This window comes from Periplaneta americana, chromosome 3, assembly GCF_040183065.1.
Source record: "Periplaneta americana isolate PAMFEO1 chromosome 3, P.americana_PAMFEO1_priV1, whole genome shotgun sequence".
Lineage (NCBI taxonomy): Eukaryota > Metazoa > Arthropoda > Insecta > Blattodea > Blattidae > Periplaneta > Periplaneta americana.
The window spans coordinates 166,562,475-166,583,827 of NC_091119.1; the positions used below are offsets into that span (position 1 = coordinate 166,562,475).

Here is a 21,353-nt window from a genome sequence, read left to right on the forward strand (position 1 = left end):
GACAGACAGACAGACAGACAGACAGACAGACAGACAGACAGATAGATAGATAGATAGATAGATAGATAGATAGATAGATTTATTTGTTCCATAATATTCTTACATTTGCTTTACAGCATAGAATAAAGAACATGTCCAATTCTTACGTTTAACAATAAAATGCAATACATATAAAATGCAAATATGAAATATGTACAGAATTAATACCTTAATAACAATAATATTTTATACAATGTAATATGTTTACCGTACCATTTAATAGTATTATAATATTTACACAGTACTGTGAAATGTCAAGAATTCATCTACAGAATAGAAAGTGTGAGATATTAAGTAATTTTTTTAGTTTTGTCTTAAATAATGCAGGGTTTTGGCTATGATTCTTAATGTCTTCAGGAAAACTATTGAACAATTTTATCGCCATGTAACGTAATCCCCTTTGATAGCATGATAAATTTGATGATGGCGTATGAAAATCATTCCTTCTGCGGGTATTTATACTATGTATGGCTGAGTTAGTTGGAAAATTTTCTTTATTACATAAGAGGAAATTTATTGTAGAGTATATGTATTGATTTGTTAAGATTAGAATCTCTAATTTTTTTTTAAATAATCTACGCGATTCTCTAGCCTTTGCTCCAACTATTATTCTAATGGCTCTTTTTTGTAATAAGAATATATTTTTACTATCTACAGAATTTCCCCAAAATATTATTCCATAGGACATAATGGAATGAAAATAGGCAAAATATATTGTCTTTAAGATACTGCTGTTTAGAAATTGTTGTAACGATCTAATTGCGAAGCATGCTGAGCTAAGTTTGGGTGTTATTTCTTTGATATGATTTTTCCAATTTATTGTATTATTAATATGCAAACCAAGAAATTTGGTTGTTGATGTTTCTAGTAGAGGTATATTGTTGGTAGTTGTGTCCAATGTTTCAGAGATTAAATTTGAAGTGGCTTTAAATTGAATTATGTTAGTTTTATTAATGTTTAATGCTAGTTTATTGGTTGTAAACCAGTCATAAATTTTAAGGAGAATTGTTTCTGTTTTATATTTGAATGTGGCAAAGTTATATTTCTGAAGCTTTCATGAGCTTTCTGCTCTCTTCTTTTCATGCTTAGCTAAGCATCAAGTTTCAGTGTTTGGGGCCGGGGGGCCTTGCGAGCCATAGCTCGCTGATCCCTGAAGCATCGGACTCGGACTATGGATAGCATAGTAAATAAGTATGTAAATAGTGATGGTGAGTCCTAAAATACAGAAATGTGAAGGGCCATTTCCACTTGAATATTTTACTGAGGAATACTGAATTGTTTAACCAATTACATTTTTATTTGAACGTCACTTTAAAAACCGCTAATTTCAAAAACATCCAGATTTCCCGCCGACCTCTGTCCGTTCAATTTTACCGCAGTGAGGAATCGAAAACCGCCAGATTTAGCGAGAAATCGCTGGCATTGGCTACCCTGTTAATTCGGCAGTGAAGAATATGGTGCCATCTGTCCGCGGTGATCATGTACAAGTTGGTATTTTTGTGCATCTTCTGTGTCTTTCCTGCAACTGCCTTTATAATCTATGATTACTATTGCCAACAATTAACAGTAGTTTCCCACTATTTCTGAAATGTTAATATTTTTAATAGTGAATATTTTCATTTATTCATTTTATCCTAGATCATATATACTCACAGATAGCTCACTTTTATGTAGGCTTTAGAGTTTGCAGTCGAGGCCGGCTTGATGTAGTTCAATAATCGTCAACAGATGGCACAATGACCAACACCATCACGAGACACGAACTCTGAACCTGTCTGGTCGGTCTATATCGATTATTTCTTGCTTACGATGACCTTGGCAAGTTCGGAACGAGGGAGCTAATTATAGTTGTCACGTGGGCGAAGCGAAGAGATAAGATAAAGTAATAAAGTACGCCTTTGTATTGAATAGAATACAATACAGGTCTCGGCAAAGCCAATCTACCTAGAATATGTAGACCATGTTATAAAGTTATCGGTCGGCTAAATTACGATTCGTTATCTCTTCTGTTCTTATATATTTGTCGTGAATATTATTTATATTATCAACTGAGTGTATAACATAATTTATCCGTTAATTGATATTTCACTAATGATAAATCCAAAGAACAATGGGAATTAAGGGACTAAACACTGAAAAATAAATAAAATAAGAGAATTTGACGTTCATAATTATAATGTTGTCGGAGTTTTGTTATACTTTACTTCGAATTATTTTAACTTGCACCACAAAAACGTATGAAAATTAATGTTAACATTACCTATTTAGTTATGATAGTAGTATATTGGAAAATTTGTGCATATAGCCTGATTACAATATATAAGTAATCCTATCCTAAGCTAACCAATGGTAGTCTTGTTTATTTCATACATGTTCGTTTAATTATACAAAAACAAGAATAATCTAGTTTGCAGCCTGTGATATTGTCTCGTTTACAGTATTATATAATATACATATTACGATATTTACTAGGTACTTTAACAATACAGTAGCGTGCAAATTAATCCGAACAACGTAATTACTTATGCAAAAACACTCAAACGGGATAAAAAAAAAAGGATCTAAGACATACCTCAGTAATCTATGTGGCCTCCCTTGTTCCTAATAACAGCTCTGAGACGATTTGGCATGGATTCCACTAATTTCCCACAAATATTCTTCATTTCTTCATCGTGAAACCATACACCAATGAGGGCAGAAATCATCTTCTCCTTTGTAGAACAATCCATTTTTTGCATTCTTCTTTTGCAAATTGACCACAAGTTCTCAATGGGGTTGATGTCGGGTGAGTTGCCTGGCCAGGGGAGTACCTGAATATTATTCTTGTTGAAGAATTCTGTACCGGTAGTTTTTCGAGACGTATGGCATGGTGCCAGGTCTTGTTGGAATACACCTCTGCCATCCGGAAATGATTTTTGCAGCTGGGGTACGATTCTGGTTTCCAATAAGTGAACATATTTGTCAGAATTCATCATTCCCTTGATAGGTATTAATGCTCCAGGCCGTTCATGTGTAAAACAACCCCAAAACATTACTTTAGGGGGGTATTTGGGTGCTTGTTGGATATGAGCTGCTGTTACTTTTTCGGATCCTTTCCGTACGTAAGAAACACGGTGGCCGTGGACCTCGAAATGAGACTCATCGGAAAAAAGTACATTCTTCCAGTCATTCACTGTCCAGTGTTGATGTAATTTTGCCCACATTATGCGTTTTTTGCACATAACAGGGGTTAGCAGTTGCTTCTTAATAGGCTTACGAGCCCTTCGTCCAGCTTCCAAAAGCCTACGCCGCACTGTTGTGACGTGAATATTCGCCCCAGTGGTAGCAATTAACTCGCGGGTTAAGTCGACACCAGTTAGTCTAGGATTTAATTTACTTTTCCTGACAATTAAATGATCATCTGCAGGTGAAGTCTTCCTTTTCCGGCCACAGTTTCCTTTTTCCTGGGGTGTGATGGATCCAATCTCCCTGTATCGTTTTATGATCGAATTAACAGTAGCCAAACCGATGTGACATTCTGCAGCAATTTGCCTCCGTGTCATAGAAGAATGCTCTGCTAATGTTATAATTTTAGACAGTTTTCGTGGAGTTGTATCCATTTGTGAAGATGACAGAATGTACACAGGATTGCAGTATTAAGTATTCAACACAACTGAAATGTTTATAAGTACAAAACGACAGGCAAAATGTCACATATTATAAAAAAACAATAACGACAGACCTTCAACAATGGAATTACACTTACTACAGATGTCAATTAAAGCGGTTGTATATAATTATTCCTTTTCATTATGATTTTCTGTTTATATTTTTGGAATGCTTACGTTAAAAAACAGTGATGTGTCTTTCATGAACTCCTAAGTATTTGATTAAATATCCTGTGAAGATCATACTTACTTCGAAAATGTTACGTGTGTGACTATAGGCTATCCACTTTTTCTGCCATTTGTAGTACTTCCCTTTTTTTAACAACATACAGTTGTAAACAACCGTGAATATTTTAAATCTGAAAGTGTACTTTAGTGTAATCAAGTGTTGCTTTGTATAATAAGAACTGTAGGCACAGTGTATATGGTAAATCTCTATATGCATTTGAAAAGATTAGTAATCAACTTAAAAAAAAAATGTAATGTTGTAGGCCTACATTAACATGACTATTTTAATCCAGTTTCTAATAGTTTTTAAGGTTTGAAGGCCTTTTGAGGTAAACAGTATTGAACATGTGAGGGAAGGGCTATTTCTTGGTAATGGATTAGGCCTGTATATTTTATAATATTATTAACTATATACAGTAGCGTGCAAATTAATCCGAACACGACATTTTTTTAACAACACAGATGCTTTAAATTCTTCGCCACCAAAAGCTTTTGTAACTTCCTCTGCTTATCTGACGTCTTTTTTTAAATTGATTATTTAACGATGTTGTATCAACTACTAGGTTATTTAGCCTCGATGGAATTGATGATAGTGAAATGATATTTGGCGAGATGAGGTTGAGGATTCGCCATAGATTACATGACATTCGCCTTACAATTGGGGAAAACCTCGGAAAAACCTCAACCAGGTAACTTGCCCCAATCAGGATTTGAACCCGGGCCCACTCATTTCACGGTCAGATGTGCCTACCATTACTCCACAGCAGTGGACCGAACATGGGTTATGTACATTAATTCTTTTGACTTTCGGTTAGCTTTCTTAAGAATACGCATAAAGAAATGCAGCGTTTTCCAGGCTATCCTTGTAATATTAGTGACTTATTTCAACCAGTTTGTTACTAAAATATATACAGTATCTAAGTGTTTACTTGTGACACTGGTGATCCATTTAATTGGTATATGAGACGAATTTAATTTTGTGTTTTACAGAAGGATACATATTGATTTACTTTTGCTCACATTGATTTTAATTTTATTTGTTGTAGTCCAGTTTTCAATAACGTCAAGCTAGTTTTGCAAGGTGGTGATATAAGATTTATCACTAATTTTTTCTATATATTATACAGTCATCCACGAATAACCTTGCCTGAGAAGTGACATTTCTATTCAAATCCTACAATAATTTTCAGTAAATATTTTGCACCGAGAAGCTATTATACATTTAATTTTACTTCTGAGACCAGTGAAATATATGCCAATTTTATTATAAAGGTGCATGTATAATTATCCAATAGCATGATGTTATCTGCAACAAAAACTAAAGGGCATGAAAGAAAAGAAGAAAACATTAATGCTGTGGTTCTTAGAGTTCCATTAGAGTTACACGTTCATTGTCCACTGAAAGTTGTATTTCTCTATTGAAGTGTAAAAGAGAAACTCTCATAAATTATGTCAGAATCAAAGAAAGGCACCACCCAAATATGTGGGATAATTAATTTAATAATGTTATTACCGGGACTTGAAAAAAGCAATCATATGTAATGGGTGGGGAAAAAATACTTTTTAATCGCGCTTCTATAGTTCGACAATGCTGACTATTCAGAGTTTTGCCTGACAGGTGAGCTACCATAAATTCCTTGAAGTCCTAGTTATTACTGAAGCCAAATGTGTGTCTATTGTCAAGAGTCCATTTTATTTATACTTGTTAAGACATCATTCATAGACTAGTTACCGCTTTCAGTTTTGATACTACATACATTGAAATTAATCTATTATTATTCGTCCTATTTATACATTTATATTGAATGATTCGGTCTACCTTCATAACACATATCATCAACAATACTCGATAAGAGTTGAATTAGCTTCCATGCTGCGTTGTATTTATTTTGTCATGTTCCTATAGCAGGAATATTAAATAGGAATTCCTTAAAACAGATTTATATTCGCTCCTATGCCTTTATATAGAATACCAATACATATACTGTATTTCTTAAGATTTGGTTACTTTATAAACAGTATGTTAGTGCAAGAACTCTTTTTTTTTTTTTTCATATTTAATAATTCTGGCATGTGTCAATAAATATGCTTGAGACCTCTGTGTCTCTGAATTACTCTTTACTAACTGGAAACATATTCCAAATTTATATTTTAAAAAAGTATTAAAATATCCTCACAATTTAGAGCATAACAATTCCCGAAATAATCATCCTACATTAAATTATTAAGATAAAAATGATTCAATCTATCGCTTGTAAAAATACCTTTATGGTCCTAATAAATTAAGAAATAATTTACATCCAACAGATTTATTTTAAAATGGCCTGCAGTTATTATTTTGAATTTTATTGTACCTTAATAAATTGAGTTAAGGTACAATAAAATTTCATCAAGTTTCAAACAAAGTAATTCCATTTTTCCAACAGGGGGACAATAAATACTTAAAGTAATGCTAAACTCGAAAAACTTATTGATGCAAATTAATTGCATAGCGTCCGTTATTTTCCAGTTGCGTCCAAATTTAATGTAAGCACAGTCTAGTATATAGTCACGAAGTTCAATACTTAGGTAGTTTCTCACCACTAGGATCGCTAATATCGCCTCATTAAAGACAAAGCGAAATAGTACCGGCACAGTCTATTGTTTCTAGCACCCTCAAAACTCGAGCTTCGTGCTGTATATAGTAGACTGTGATATAAGCCACAGTCTAATACTTACAGTCACGCAACTCATACGTATAAAACATGCCAACATTTGTCAGCCGGCGCGACAGTAGCCCTCTAGCGGCAGGCAAGTTAAAATTGTGCACACGACATATGATAACACATCAGAAAACGGGTTTTGCGTAATTTGTTTTATATTTTTATGCTATATATGATTCTTATTAATTTTACTTTAGAATCCTAGAAGAATTTCACACGCAGTTAATCTACAAGTTTCAGAAGCTGGGGATAAACGTAATTCTTTCTCCTCCTTACAACTGAATCATGGCCCTGTTCACGTATCATAGTTTGAAATAATATAATTGTTCGTACGTGGATGGTTAATTCAATTCATTCCTAAATATATTTATGAATCATTAGAATTCTATATTTCCTGTGAGAAGAGTCGAAATTGTAGGGCATATCTCGTAAGGTACACTGCGTGGTGACTCCTGTCTCTATTTCCTGAGAAATTAACTATTTTCCATACCGCAAATTGGGGTAAACTCGGCCGCTGAGGTAAACTTGAAAATAAAAAAGGGGAAGATTTAAACCTTAATATGACAGACATTGATTTATGAAGTTCATTACTTTTCATTTCTTAAGAACCGGTATTTCCTTTATTATTTTGAGTAACAAATAGTGCTGATATTACGATTTAAATGTTTATGGCAATTTACCGCATTTTACATTACATTTCCAGTTTTCACACATAAGCTTAATTTTAACTTATCCTACCTATATAATAGGTAATTTTGTTGAAAAAATTGTGACTTCAATTAACTCAGAAAATGTAGGCCTAATTTTATTTTCAGAGCAGAAGTGGTGTAAGTAAAAATGGGTAATGACAAAGCCTTGTAATGAGGTTTGAAGTAAACATTCTGTAAAATACAGCGCAAAGTAGCAGTCAATATTGATTTTATTTAAACTATTAGTAGTCGGTGAATAGCACGAAGGATATATTAATTGCTACTTTGCGCTGTATTTTACATAATATTTACTTTAAACCTCATTACCTAATTTTGACTTACACCACTTCTGCTCTGAACGGCTCAAATAATCACTGGGAATGTAAAATCAACACCAATAACAATCATGCAAATTATTACAGAAAAGATTGCTTTTATATTAAATTTAAAAAGGCTCTTGAGAACTTAATACGTCTGCCACATGAATCTACACCAACACATCAGAAATTTATCGACACAGTCTGGATTTATTCAAGAAGTGAATATTTTACAAAAGGATTACAATACTCCATGGAGTCTTGAAAAATTAACACCATGATCCCTACTTGAATGCAATATAACGTTCAACTTTTGAAAAATATAAAGAAAATAACACGAATACGAAAATTATGGAATTACTTGCATTAAAACCTGTAGATACATTATCCAAAATCGGAATGGTTACACATTTACACATATGATTTCTGCAAAAAAATAATATACTGTAACAGGTATTTACTTTGTTTTTATTTAAACTCTCCTTCCTGACATACAAATAGGTAACTGATAACTAATAAATGTTTTATAGAACACAATACGTAGGCTACCTACAACATGGATTATTGGTTATGACTGAGTTATGATTTTCTCTTGGTCTTTAGGGAATCTGAAGAACAACAAATTCGGAGATTTAAACTTGTTACTGCAATTTTCGTCATTGCACACATTGCCTTTATTCCGATGCATGATTAAAACGTTATTATAACATCTCGCATCCCTTTGAAGCACGTGCTGGCTGAACGAACCTATGACCAGTGCCTTGCCTGCCGCTTGGGCGCTAGTGTCGCGAATGTTGGCAGAAAAAGTGTTGAAGTTTCGAGACTGTATGTATTAGACTGTGATATAAGCTTGCCTGATCTGTTTTATATATGATCTAGGGCTGTGCTCTTTGGGTGTGTCTGTTCTCCTAAATTGGCGGGAAATCTCCATTTTCGCTGTCGGAGCTCTGTGTATGTGATACATTGTGTTGGTGTAATATTTTTGTAGTTACCATTTTGAAGGTCCCTAACGCTATAGGAGTATTTTATATATTTTCCCGGAATAAAACGTAAGAATATTTACAAATACCAATACACAATATAAGACGTATTTATTCCCTCATTCATGTGCATACATGTTTCAGTAACATTACAGGCAGTGGAAGTGTTTTCTGCAAAAAGGTGTTGTATATTGTTATACGATGTGCACTATTTCCAGTGTAACATGGTTAAGATTCACGTAATACTTTGATTCACAGTACCTTGATTGATTATTTACTTGTTTTTTTCGTGTTTCGGTATCCGAAAATAGTAATAAAATAAGGTGATTAGAATTTTAAAATACTTTATTAAGACAAGGTGAGCCCAAGGTGATTCTTCTGTTCTTGACATGCACCGGTACTCTCGTTACAAGCGTCTTCTTGCAGTAGGCCTACCTATGCGTTCCCTGACATAGAAAATGTGTAAAAATTATTCGTTTTGTAAATTTGTACGTGTGCACTAAATTTATCATCAAATGAAGTGGCGGAAAGAATAAAAGTAAATTATCGGAAGTGTCCTTCCTCCTCTGACGTAAGTATGGAAGCAAGACATAAATATGTTATATTTATAAATTGTTATACTAGATACCCCTTTCCTCTTTCGGTTGAATGATAAATACAATACAATACAAATTGAGTAAAAATATGTATTTTTTCCCTTTGGCCAAATTTGTGGTAAAACGGTTTAAGTACAAGTAGGCCTACTATGTGAAATTGTAGGACTGTGCTTATAATTTACCCCTTTTCTCCTCCGTCTTCTTCTCTCTTACATCTCATTTTTATCAATTTACCCATACTTTCAGCCATATTTAATTATATTTTAATTATTTATTATTAATTTATTGTTAGACTCGAACCACTGAAGTTGGTCTTCGTAACAAAACGCCTTAATGTTTTCTTTAAACTATGAAACTCGAATCTAAGATGTCCCTAATAATAATAATAATATCAATAATATCATCGTTTTATTAGTCAAACCAAAAAGGAAAGAATCACTGACACAATTCTGTAGTGAGTGAACGGCAAGACCAATGTGTCAGATTAAGTAATTTGTGCTACAGTGACATCTATGCACATTTGTGCGCAATTCTCTCTTTATTAGTCAAACCAAAAAACACAAATATCAAAATCAAATTTTATCATCATAAATATGGAACTACAAGATCCGATTTTATACGACTAGAGGAACCAAAGTGTTTCACAAGCACAGCTCTTAGCCATGGTACCTACTATGGTCCAAGGTTATATAATAAAATAATTGAAAAATACCCATATTTGGAAAATTTTAGTATCAAATTTCAAAAATAGCGTTAGAAATTTAATTGTTAAAGAATATATGTTGATTTAATGTGTGTATGTATTTGTAAGATTTAAATGTTACAACTGAAATTATATTTTTAAAGTTAATTTATTCTTATAATTTTTTTGACCCTCTTTGTGTCAAATAATTATCTTTGTTTGTGTTAAGTATGTGTTTAGATAACTCCCTGAGCACGAGTGTTTACTCCTTCAGGGAAGAATTAAGACTATATTTTTGCACACGTTATTTTACTAACAATAAACAACAATCAATCTTCGTCAATATAATTCCAAATATATAAAAGAAAGGCCTCGATCACTTACATTAAAGTTACTGGTACCTTAAAACACTGAATCACTTTTGTTACTATGTCTATTTAAATATTTATAACAAAAGTAAATTATCTTGCTTGTAAGCTATTTTAATTAGTCTACTTTCTTGTGAATGAATCTATTAACAGATACCGTTATAAACACTTTACATAATTAAAAGTAGGCCTACTTATCCTACCAATTTACAATTTTTCTTAATCTTACATAGGCCTACATAGTTTTCATCTTGTGATTATTCCTAGTTTGATAAGCATGGATCGAAGATTATAATTATGTAAGTTTTCTTTTACATATACATATACATTTACATAGCCTATACAAACTTAGTACCTAGTGTTATGATTTCTAAGATATTTTTAAAAGCAGGTCTACAGAAAGCTTGATTTTATATATTCATAATAATTCTAAATGGCCCTTTTCGGCTGATAAAAATAAGACTTTGGAATGCTCTGTCCTAACATTAATTTCGTCCTTAAAGGGGGACATAGGCTACATCTTTAAGTACTAAAAAATTGGCGATTTTTTTTTTTCCAGGAATGAATAAATCTGTACCTTAAAGGGAGACATACACCTTTAAATACTAGTGAAATTATTATTATTATTTTTTTTTTTTCAGGAATGAATAAATCTGTAACTTGAAATTTCATATGCTTAATATGCGTCATTTCTGCAATATTGTATACTATTTTTCAGATTTAGTGTAACTATTACTGTTATACTGGTGATAGACTACAGTCACTAATCGCGATAATCGACCTAATCGCGATCGGGTTTGTAGTGTGTCACCGTCCCGATCGCGATCAGGAGCTTAATCCTGTTTCCAGAACAAGATAATCGCGCTGAGACACGGCCCAGTGGACGAAAGTAACATTTTAATTAGAAGACTTTAGTTTCGAACAGGGGGGGTTTAACTCAAATGATAGATGTTGGATGCTCCACTGCCGACTTGATGTTATCTTCACTTTTTTTGTATACGGCCTTGACAATAGTAATCTTACGTTCAAATTGGATAATTTCTCAATTCCACCACGAGGCGCTGTCTGCCAAGGTGTGGTGTCCACAGAAGAAATACTCAATATGAATTAAAATAAATAATTAAAGAATAATAATAACAATTATAAATAATAAATAAGAAAATAATAAGTATTATTATGTTTAGTTCTGTTAATTATGGTAATAGCGAGAGTTTAAAAGCAGGGAAAGTAACACATAGTAACCTGTTCAGTTTAAGTAACATGATGACAGAGGCATAATTTTGTCGTTCATTCACTGGGTAGCACCCCTAGGCTAAACTGCGATGTTTCGAAATAATCACTTGGGTAATTATTTACAATAACTTGTATTAAGTTTAATAATTTCACTCACTGCACTGATACATTCCACTTGATATTGCAGATTCAAGAATCATAGTTTCAAGATTTTGCGACTCAGTGGATTATAAGCCGCATTCTTTGAAGGAACAAGCTTTTCAGTTAAAGCTGCTGCAATGTTATCTAGAAGTGGCCTAACATATTTCACAGTAATGATATTAGCAAGTCGTTTTTGGCAGTCTTCATCATAGAGTGGCATTGCAAGAGAGGGCATCTACACAGTAATGGCTCAATTTGTGAACACAAATTTTCTGATATATTCTTTTTTGGTATTCTCTTTACATGATTAAGCAGCTGATCTAGAATCAATTTTGTATGAATACTGCCTTCATCGGCCTTTTTCCTTACATTTTCCAGTTCTTTATGTAACGGATCTCTTTCAATTAGTTGGAGTTTTTGGGTTGTTTTCGTTATCTCATCTTGCTTCTCTTGTAACACCTGATTAAGTTGTTTAATTTTCACATGCAATCTGTTATTATTTCTTTTTAGCTCCACAAAGTTGACAACGTCTGTTTGCGTCGCTTTATGGTCATTTTCAACTGGCAAGAAGGGAATGTCATTAACTGACGCTGAGCCACTTGGAACATCTTGTTCAAATAGTGAAAAAACCAATATTACTAAAAGAATTGCGTTTCTTGGATGGAGGGAGATCAGTTTTAGTAATTGTTCGTTATGGTCTTTTGATATCTGTCACTTTATACCTAGGATAATGAGGGAATATTGTTGGCACAGCATTTGGTTTTAATAGTCTAAATTTCCCATTATTAGAATAATCTTCCCTGAAATGTAAACTACAAACGACTTTAGGAACAAAGTCTTGGCGTGAAATCACTTTAAGGCATTTTCGCATCTTTCCCTTACTTACAAACCTACTTACTTACTTATGGCTTTTAAGGAACCCGGAGGTTCATTGCCGCTCTCTCATAAGCCCGCCATTGATCCTTATCCTGAGCAAGATTAATCCAGTCTCTATTATCATATCCCACCTCCCTCAAATCCATTTTAATATTATCTTCCTGTCTACGTCTTTTTCTTTCCGGCCTCCCAACTAACACTCTATATGCATTTCTGGATTCGCCCATATGTGCTACATGCCCTGCCCATCTCAAACGTCTGGATTTAATGTTCCTAATTATGTCAGGTGAAGAATACAATGCGTGCAGTTCTGCGTTATGTAACTTCCTCCATTTTCCTCTAAATCCATCGCTCTTAGCCCATATATTTTCCTAAGAACCTTATTCTCAAACACTCTTAACCTCTGTTCCTCTCTCAAAATAAGAGTCCAAGTTTCACAACCATACAGAACAATCAGTAATATAACTATTTTTATAGATTCTAACTTTCCGATTTTTTGACAGCAGACTAGATGATAAAAGCTTTCCAACCGAATATTAAGAGGTAGTTCTCATATTTATTCTGCGTTTAATTTTCTCCCGAGTGTCATTTATATTTGTTACTGTTACTCCAAGATATTTGAACTTTTGTCCACACCTGTGGAGTAACGGTTAGCGCGTCTAGCCGCGAAACCAGGTGGCCCGGGTTCGATACCAGGTCGGGGCAAGTTACCTGGTTAAGGTTTTTTCCGAGGTTTTCCCTCAACCCAATATGAGCAAATGCTGGATAACTTTCGGTGTTGGATCCCGGACTCATTTCATCGGCATTATCACCTTCATCTCATCGGCATTATCACCTTCATCTCATTCAGATGCTGAATCGCCTAAGATGTTGATAAAGCGTCGTAAAATAACCTACCAAAATAAAATAAAATATTTGAATTTTTCCACCTCTTCGAAGGATACAACTCCAATTTTTATATTTCCATTTCGTACAATATTCTGGGTACGAAATACAATCATCTTTCCCTGTCACTCGGAAATTCGTGGAATGATATTACTCCTCCACTCTTTTTTTTTCTATTCGAAGTACACAATGGTACACAACAATATGTAATTTTGAATCATATCACAATAAACTTACATACCAGTAGAAAGAAGCGCAATATTACTAATTATAATCGTACAAGAAACCATACACACTTTCCTCAGTGAACCTTGGGAGTCAGTGCCATCTGGCGGGAATTTCATATTTTCTCGATTACAGATTTAACACAGGGATCAAAATGAATTGTCAAGGCCTGTAAAGGAGAAGCGAAGCGAGCATTAAGTCGGCCGTGGATGCTCATAGATGTTCCTTACTTTGCCGCATGTGGTCAGGACAGCGCTGGCTGTATTTCGATCACAGAGTTTGTAAAATTAGCAGTACAAAGCTCCTTGGTTTCGAAAGTTCTTTGGTTATAAGTTTTGCCAATGTGACAGTTCATCATCATATCCCTCACGTATTACACCCTACAGGATCTGTTACGGTCTCATGCCAGTGCTTTCGTGGTCTTCCCAATTTCCTCTTTCCTCTTGGTACATAAGTAAGAATCTGTTTAGGCCATCTAGTGCGATCCATCCTTTCGACATGTTTTTTCCACTGAAATCGATATTGTTGAACAAAATTAACTATAGGATCCATGTTTAGTTCCTGCAATATGTCCACATTTTTACGGTGTTCCAGCAAAGAGCATCCCACTGTTCGTCTCATGAACCTCATTTCCGCTGTCGTCAGCCTTTGCTCATCAGCTTTTCTGATTGTCCATGCCTCGCTACCGTAAGTGAGGACCGGTCGAGCTAGTGTTTTATGTACCTTTAGCCTTGTATGTTTCTGAACATGGGAGGATTTGAAGACGGCGTTAATGACGCCAGTGATTTTTATAAATTTAGATATTTTGTTTGACATATCTTCATCAGTGATGTAAGAGAGGTTATAACCTAAATAGTTAAATGAATTAACACGTTCAATTAAAGTATTATTTATCATGATCTTACTTGGAATTGGGTTCTCTCGCGAAAATGCCATGACTTTTGTTTTCTCTTTTGAGATGTCCATATTGAAATCAGAGGCTATCATTTGCAAATCATAAATGGCTCTTTGTAAAGCATCCTCTGTTTTAGCGATAATAACCTGATCGTCGGCAAACATTAGTGTATCGAGAACTGTGTTTCGATTAATTTGAATTCCAGCATGATGACTTTGCCTCCAAATGTATAAAATATGGTTCATATATATAATAAACAACAGAGGAGAAAGACCGCACCCTTGTCTAACACCTTGGTTGATGGAAGTCCAGCTAGTAGTTCCGCGTTCAGTTCTTATGGCAATTTCATTTTATTGATATAAATTATAAATGGAGAGAATGACAGTTTTAAACAGATATTATTATTGTCCATTATTTACAGAATGTGTCAGTTTTTATATCATTCGGATTATTATTATTACTATTACTATATAGCTAATTTGCATTTTCATTCGAGGACAAAGTAGCCATATTAGAGTACTGTGTATTAACCTCATTTGTTCAGTTGATCAATTGTTGGATGTTGGCATTACTATTCTGTTTAAATCTTGTATAAATTATGGAATGGACGAACATGGCTGCTTAAGGAAGAAATTTGAACAGATCGAGTTAATTTAGAAGTTACTGGTGCTTTCCTGCAACAAGAAATAATTCGCAACGTTAAAGGTAAGAAAGAAATACGTTTGAGATTACAAGACTTCACGTCATCTACACGGTTCAACTTATCTTTCAACTTCACACATTCAAGCAATGCCTGCAAGATTGGTATTTAATAATAACGGAAGTGCGCACAATGTGCAGGATAATATATTATTTTAGCTTTCGCTGCTGCAAAACTTGGCCAGTGAAACTAATCGGTTTTTACACTCCATCACATGTATCTTGGTATTTTAATATTAATATGGCGTACCTTGTAGATAGAAAATCGTAATGTATCTTAATTCAACATGCGCTTTAAACTTGATTCTTTCAATATTCTTCCCAGACTGAGTGCATACGAGCATGAAAAACTGAACCGTGTAGATGCAGCTTAACTGCACCATCATGTTTTTTAATTTAAACTGAATTCTTCCATCATATCTTAAACGTTTATTAAACTGAGATCTGTAATTGTTTTCAGGGATAAACTTCAGAACGCGATTACCTTTCTTCTACCACTACCACATGATGAACTGACTTCTGTGTTGAATTACAAGAGTGTATTAGGCCTAACTGCAATTACGCCAAGAGCTTTAAAGGTAAGCTAACAAAGTTAATATACACTTTGGGTATGAACGAACATTTTATTTTTGTATATAGCTAAGTTAAGTTGGTCAGACATCTTAAAATTCGTGGGACAGAAATTGATATGACTAAATATGTTGTTCCCGGTTTAATTCTTTACAGTTGCGTTACCAAAGGATGGCGGCGTACCCTAGCTTGGTAACGCAATAGTAAAGAAGTGTCGTTCCCGAAAAAAGATTTTAGAAAATTTCACTTTACAGTTAACAGTAGTACCTTTACTCGAAGAATTTTGATAAAATAAAGAGAGTTAAATTGCCGGAGATATTTATTATTTTTATAAACTCTTGGATAGAATTCTTCCAGGAATATTTCACAAACGTTGATTATACTGCAATCCTTCAATTGTTCTATGAAATGTAGTGTTATTAATGCATTATTTGATACTAGGCTACTGCTGGTTTGTTTCAGTTAATAGATAGACAAATGCCGGAGTTTTACAATGTGAATGTGCTGCAGTGTACTGTCAGAAATCGGATAGTAATGAGAAGACCTGGTTATTCCTGTTTCCTGTGCAAAGTAATGCAGCACAGCTTAAAAGGTAAGCAATGGTATTGGCATAAGCTCAATGCAAAGATATCCTTATATATCTTCAGTAAATAGTCAGGGTTGGTAAACTGTAGTAATTTTTAAATTTAAGTGAGAATTATTTGTCGAATTCAGATTTTTTTATTAAAATGAGTTTTTGCCTTCTTTTGTAATTCATTTAAACTTAATTTGTGCATTAGTTGCTACATAATTGTATATTTTTTAATGTGTTATTTTAAGTAATTAACAACATCGCTTGAAAAATAATTTACTATGTTTACACATAGACCTCATTATTAATACATGAAGAGTTACAGCACTAATAACCTGCACTTAATGATAATAATAATTAGCTTAGACTTAGGCAAGATATTATGCTCAGTTTGTTATTCATTAGAAAAGAATTCAACTATTTAGAGAGATTAATATTTACAAATAAATTTATCAGAAGAGCTTAGCATTGTGTGTTTTCAAAATAAATACGTAGTCCATTTGGCATTGTGCAACTTTTACTTTGAATATTGTTATGAGCTACAGCTATTCATTTCAATCCTCAGCATCATACTATCACAGTCTACTATATAGTCGCGCAGCTCAATATGTAGTAAAAATGCAAACATGGGTAGTTGCCCACCACTAGGATCGCTACTATCGCCTCATCATCACAGATCTCTCCTAGCAGACGACAAAATATGTTACACTTTCGTTGTCGGGTTCTTTTGGAAAAATTAACACCTTCCTTCCATTATTGAAATATTAAATGGATAAAGTTCATTCATTATTTTAGTGAAGTATATTAAATTCCACCATAAACTCGAAGATACCTGCAAGAAATAGGTTAATATTATTTTTGTTTGTGCAAAACGAACAGAAATTTACTATAATCGCTTCACTCATTCAAGATTATAGGCTAGCCAAAAACCAATAAATATTAATTTGAATTTCCCTTTACAACAATAATATAATAACAATAATAATGGAAATATGAATTAATGGGAGTAACCTACGTGTACTGGTACTTGTAGTGTAGGCTTACGTAGTTAACAAAGTGGGATGAGGTTAAGCAATAATAATCACACCAGAATTGGAAATAAAACGTGATCAATAAATTTTATTGTAACAGACTTACTTTTTCTACGTCTCTAGTAAAGTAACAAATAAAAATAGCAACAAAATTAACAGCTATAATCAAAAACATATCCCTTGAAAAAAAAAAGTAGGCCTAAGTTGTCTGAAAATGTACAATTATTCAAGGAATCAGGTGATACAGACGTAGAATTAGTGCAAAGCTTTTGTTTCTCAGCTGCAGGTAATAACAGAACAGGTTTATTTGAAACATCAAATAAAGTTGGAACTGCATTCCAGATTAATTTATTTTTATTTTCATACATAAATTACGTGTTTTTGAAATGAAGAGAGCAAAACTTTATATTATTATAAAGATATGCTTCATTATTTGTCATTAGATCTTCCCTCCTGCTGTTTATTAGCCACTTTTTGCATCTAGAAGTAAAATAAGAAATAGACGTTAGGATTTTTTCTTCACAAGCATCAATGCGAAATACACAACGTCCTAGTACTCGATGGAAATACGACACAGTCGACTCTAAATCCAAACTCGACAGTGGACTCTCTATTGTTTCTAGTTGCTAACAGCTTGGAGCGCTTATCGCGAGATTTGCAAAAAATCACCTCAAGCTTCGCGACTGTATATAGTAGACTGTGATACTATGCTTTAATTAGATGGTGATTCCTGTACCATGTGTTCTGTTGCTCCTTAATTAGGAGTTAGGAAAAGACATATGAGAAGCAAACTTTCAAAATCTGTCCATTTCTTCAGAAAATGCTAGAATTATATGTCTGTAATAAACAAAGATTTTTCTGTGATGAAATTTTATATGAATTTATAGGAAGAAAAGTATATTTCACCATAGAAAATATTTTGTTCATTGCAGAGATGCAAGTTTTTGGCATCTGAAGTGTATTTTGTAAAAATGGACATGTCAAGTTTTGCAAGTTTGATACTCATATATATTGCTAATAGTTTTAAGAAGCAGCAGAACAGTCATATGTAAAAACATTTATATTTTTTTCTTCAGGAAGTTAATTTCTCATATTAATCATGTTAGGTGCATATAATTTTAATCTGTGATTTAAGTAGTAACAATTATCTGGTGTAAATAAAATGAAAATTATTTTATTTACATCATGATTAAATCATTAATTTAAATTAATACCAACCCTGGTTTGTATATTTTTCGAAGATAATAATAGAATCTTGATTGTAACAGGTACCAAATGTGGGCAGCTGTGGCAGAAATTCCTCACCCTTACAGAAGGGCCTATATATGTGCAAGCCATTTTCACAGTAATCAGTATAATGGTGACTTCAGGTACAACTTACTAAGAGGGGACATTCCATCAAGAGATGCTTGGTATCCCACTCAAGAATTACGACCCACTTCAACACCAGCCTACTTACATTAACCTTTTTCACCACCTAACATAATTGCTTCATTCATTGCACTTCACTGTGGCATCAATTTGAACCTGTATTCTCTTTCAGTGAGTGATTCATTCATTGTCTTTATCTTTTAACAAAATTGTGTTTAATTTTGTTGACAAGTATATGGTAATGGACTTCATTATTATCATCATCATCATCATCATCATCATCATCATTATTATTATTATTATTATTATCTCATTTCGTTTAATGTCTTGATTTCTTCAGTTAATTGAAGGACAGTAAGGGGAATTCATTCATCTGAAAAAAAAAAAAAGAAAGTAGAGTACTTGACTTCTACATTATGAGCAATATAATTTTTGTAATATATAGGGCAATGATAAATCTAACGATCTTTAAGACCCTAAGTTAACATTACATAGTAATATAAATACAAATAATAATTACTAGTACAATGAGCATTTCAGTTGTGTCAGCTAGAGGGCATAGGAGGGAGTCCAGTGGCAGCGATACGAATTTGCAGCTTCTGCAACTGGTGAGATTTGGTGCATTATTTAGAATTTTTAGAGAGTAAATATGTTGATGTTTTCTAATGCCAGGCATTTGACAATAAAGTCATTTGACCTCTTGCACTCCAGTATTTTTCAAAATTATTGTCATGGTCAGCCACTGAAGCACAGATTTTGAGGTGTTCCAAATCCATTTCTTGGTTTGAGTAGCACAATGGACAGTTAGGAGACTGATATATTCCAATTCTATGCAGCAAAATAGTCCCCCAATCGGATTTCCGGGCGGGACTACTTTAATGGTACAGAAGCAACTAAATTTCTTATAATGGAATGCTTGTCGTATAACATCAGCTAAGACGAGAGTAAATATGATGCAATATTTTGTCTCTTCTCACTTTATAGATCTCTTGGATATGGAACAACAAGTTTTGATAGAGAAATCATTTCAATAAGTGAAAGTCTCAGGAATCTTCTATGCCACATCAATAAATTTAAGAATGCAGTTATATTGTCAGACTCCAAAGCAGCTATTCTATCAATAATCTCTAAATACACACCTTCATCTCAAACAGCAGAAATAACTAAAATGTTCTCTCAATTAATATCACTCAATAAAAGAATTGTATTCCAATGGATACCATCCCATTGTGGAATCCAGGGAAATGAGAATGCGGATGCTTTAGCAAAGAAGGGCAGCACTGCTACTTACAGACCTGTTACTAAATCTACATATTACTCTGTGAAAAGATTTATTAAATCTACATACTTAGACTTCAACAAACAAAATTTGATAACACAATCTCCAAGGGAAAAAAATGGAACTCTCTGCATCATAATCCACAGTTAATTCCCGATTTACCACGAAAATCGTCTGTAGCTGCATTTAGATTGGCAACAGGCCATGACTGTCTGGCCAAACAAACACCTGCATAGAATTGGAATATGTTGTTTTCTAATGCCAGGCGTTTGACAGTAAAGTCATTTGACCTCTTGCACTCCAATATTTTTCAAAGATATTATCATGACTAGCCACTGAAGCACAGATTTTGAGGTGTTCTGAATCCATTTCTTGGTTTGAGTTGCACAATGGGCAATTAGGGGACTGATATATTCCAATTCTATGCAGGTGTTTGGCCAAACAATCATGGCCTGTTGCCAATCTAAATGCAGCTACAGACGATTTTCGTGGTAAATCGGGAATTAACTGTGGATTTTGATGCAGAGAGTTCCATTTTTTCCCTTGGGATTGAGTTATCAAATTTTGTTTGTTGAAGTCTAAGTATGTAGATTTAATAAATCTCTTCACAGAGTAATACGTAGATTTAGTAATGGTCTGTAAGTAGCAGTGCTGCCCTTCTTTGCTAAAGCATCCACATTCTCATTTCCCAGGATTCCACAATGGGATGGTATCCATTGGAATACAATTCTTTTATTGAGTGATAATAATTGAGAGAGCATTTTAGTTATTTCTGCTGTTTGAGATGAAGGTGTGTGTGTTTAGAGACGATTGATAGAATAGCTGCTTTGGAGTCTGACAATATAACTGCATTCCTAAATTTATTGATGTGGCATAGAAGATTCCTGAGACATTCATTTATTGCAATGATTTCACCATCAAAACTTGTTGTTCCATATCCAAGAGATCTATAAAGTGAGAAGAGACAGCACGTAACACCTGCACCGGCACCTTGTTCTCTGGAGATCAAGGATCCGTCGGTGTATAAATGAAGCCAGTTTTGTGGAGGGTACCTAATATTAATTGTCTCTAAAGACAATTGTTTCAGCATTTCAGTGTTTACTTCTGATTTCAGTATTTCTTCTGTTAAATTTAGTTTATATTCTATATTTAATAGAGTTAAAGGGTTTGGTTTAATTTGTAAGTTTTCTTTTAAATTCGGGATATTGATTTTCTGTTTTAATTCTTGAACAATGGATATGAAACTTTTTTGAGTTTTCAATCTACAAAGAGGACTATGAATGCCAATTGTTACCTGGTAATCTGATAAGTTTTTCGTATTGGATCAGT

At 33.6% G+C, this 21,353-nt stretch overlaps 1 protein-coding gene across 3 annotated transcripts in view; it reads left to right on the forward strand.

Moving 5' to 3' along the window:
• The first annotated feature begins 8,535 nt into the window (after nucleotides 1-8,535).
• LOC138696826 (uncharacterized) overlaps nucleotides 8,536-21,353 on the forward strand; it is a 66,782-nt gene continuing 53,964 nt past the window's right edge. For 2 of the 3 annotated variants that reach the window (XM_069822270.1, XM_069822272.1), the window contains exon 1: nucleotides 8,536-9,173. The gene's annotated coding sequence lies outside the window, so the exon portion shown is untranslated. The remainder of the gene's footprint in view (nucleotides 9,174-21,353) is intronic. The other variant, XM_069822271.1, reaches the window with a different exon arrangement.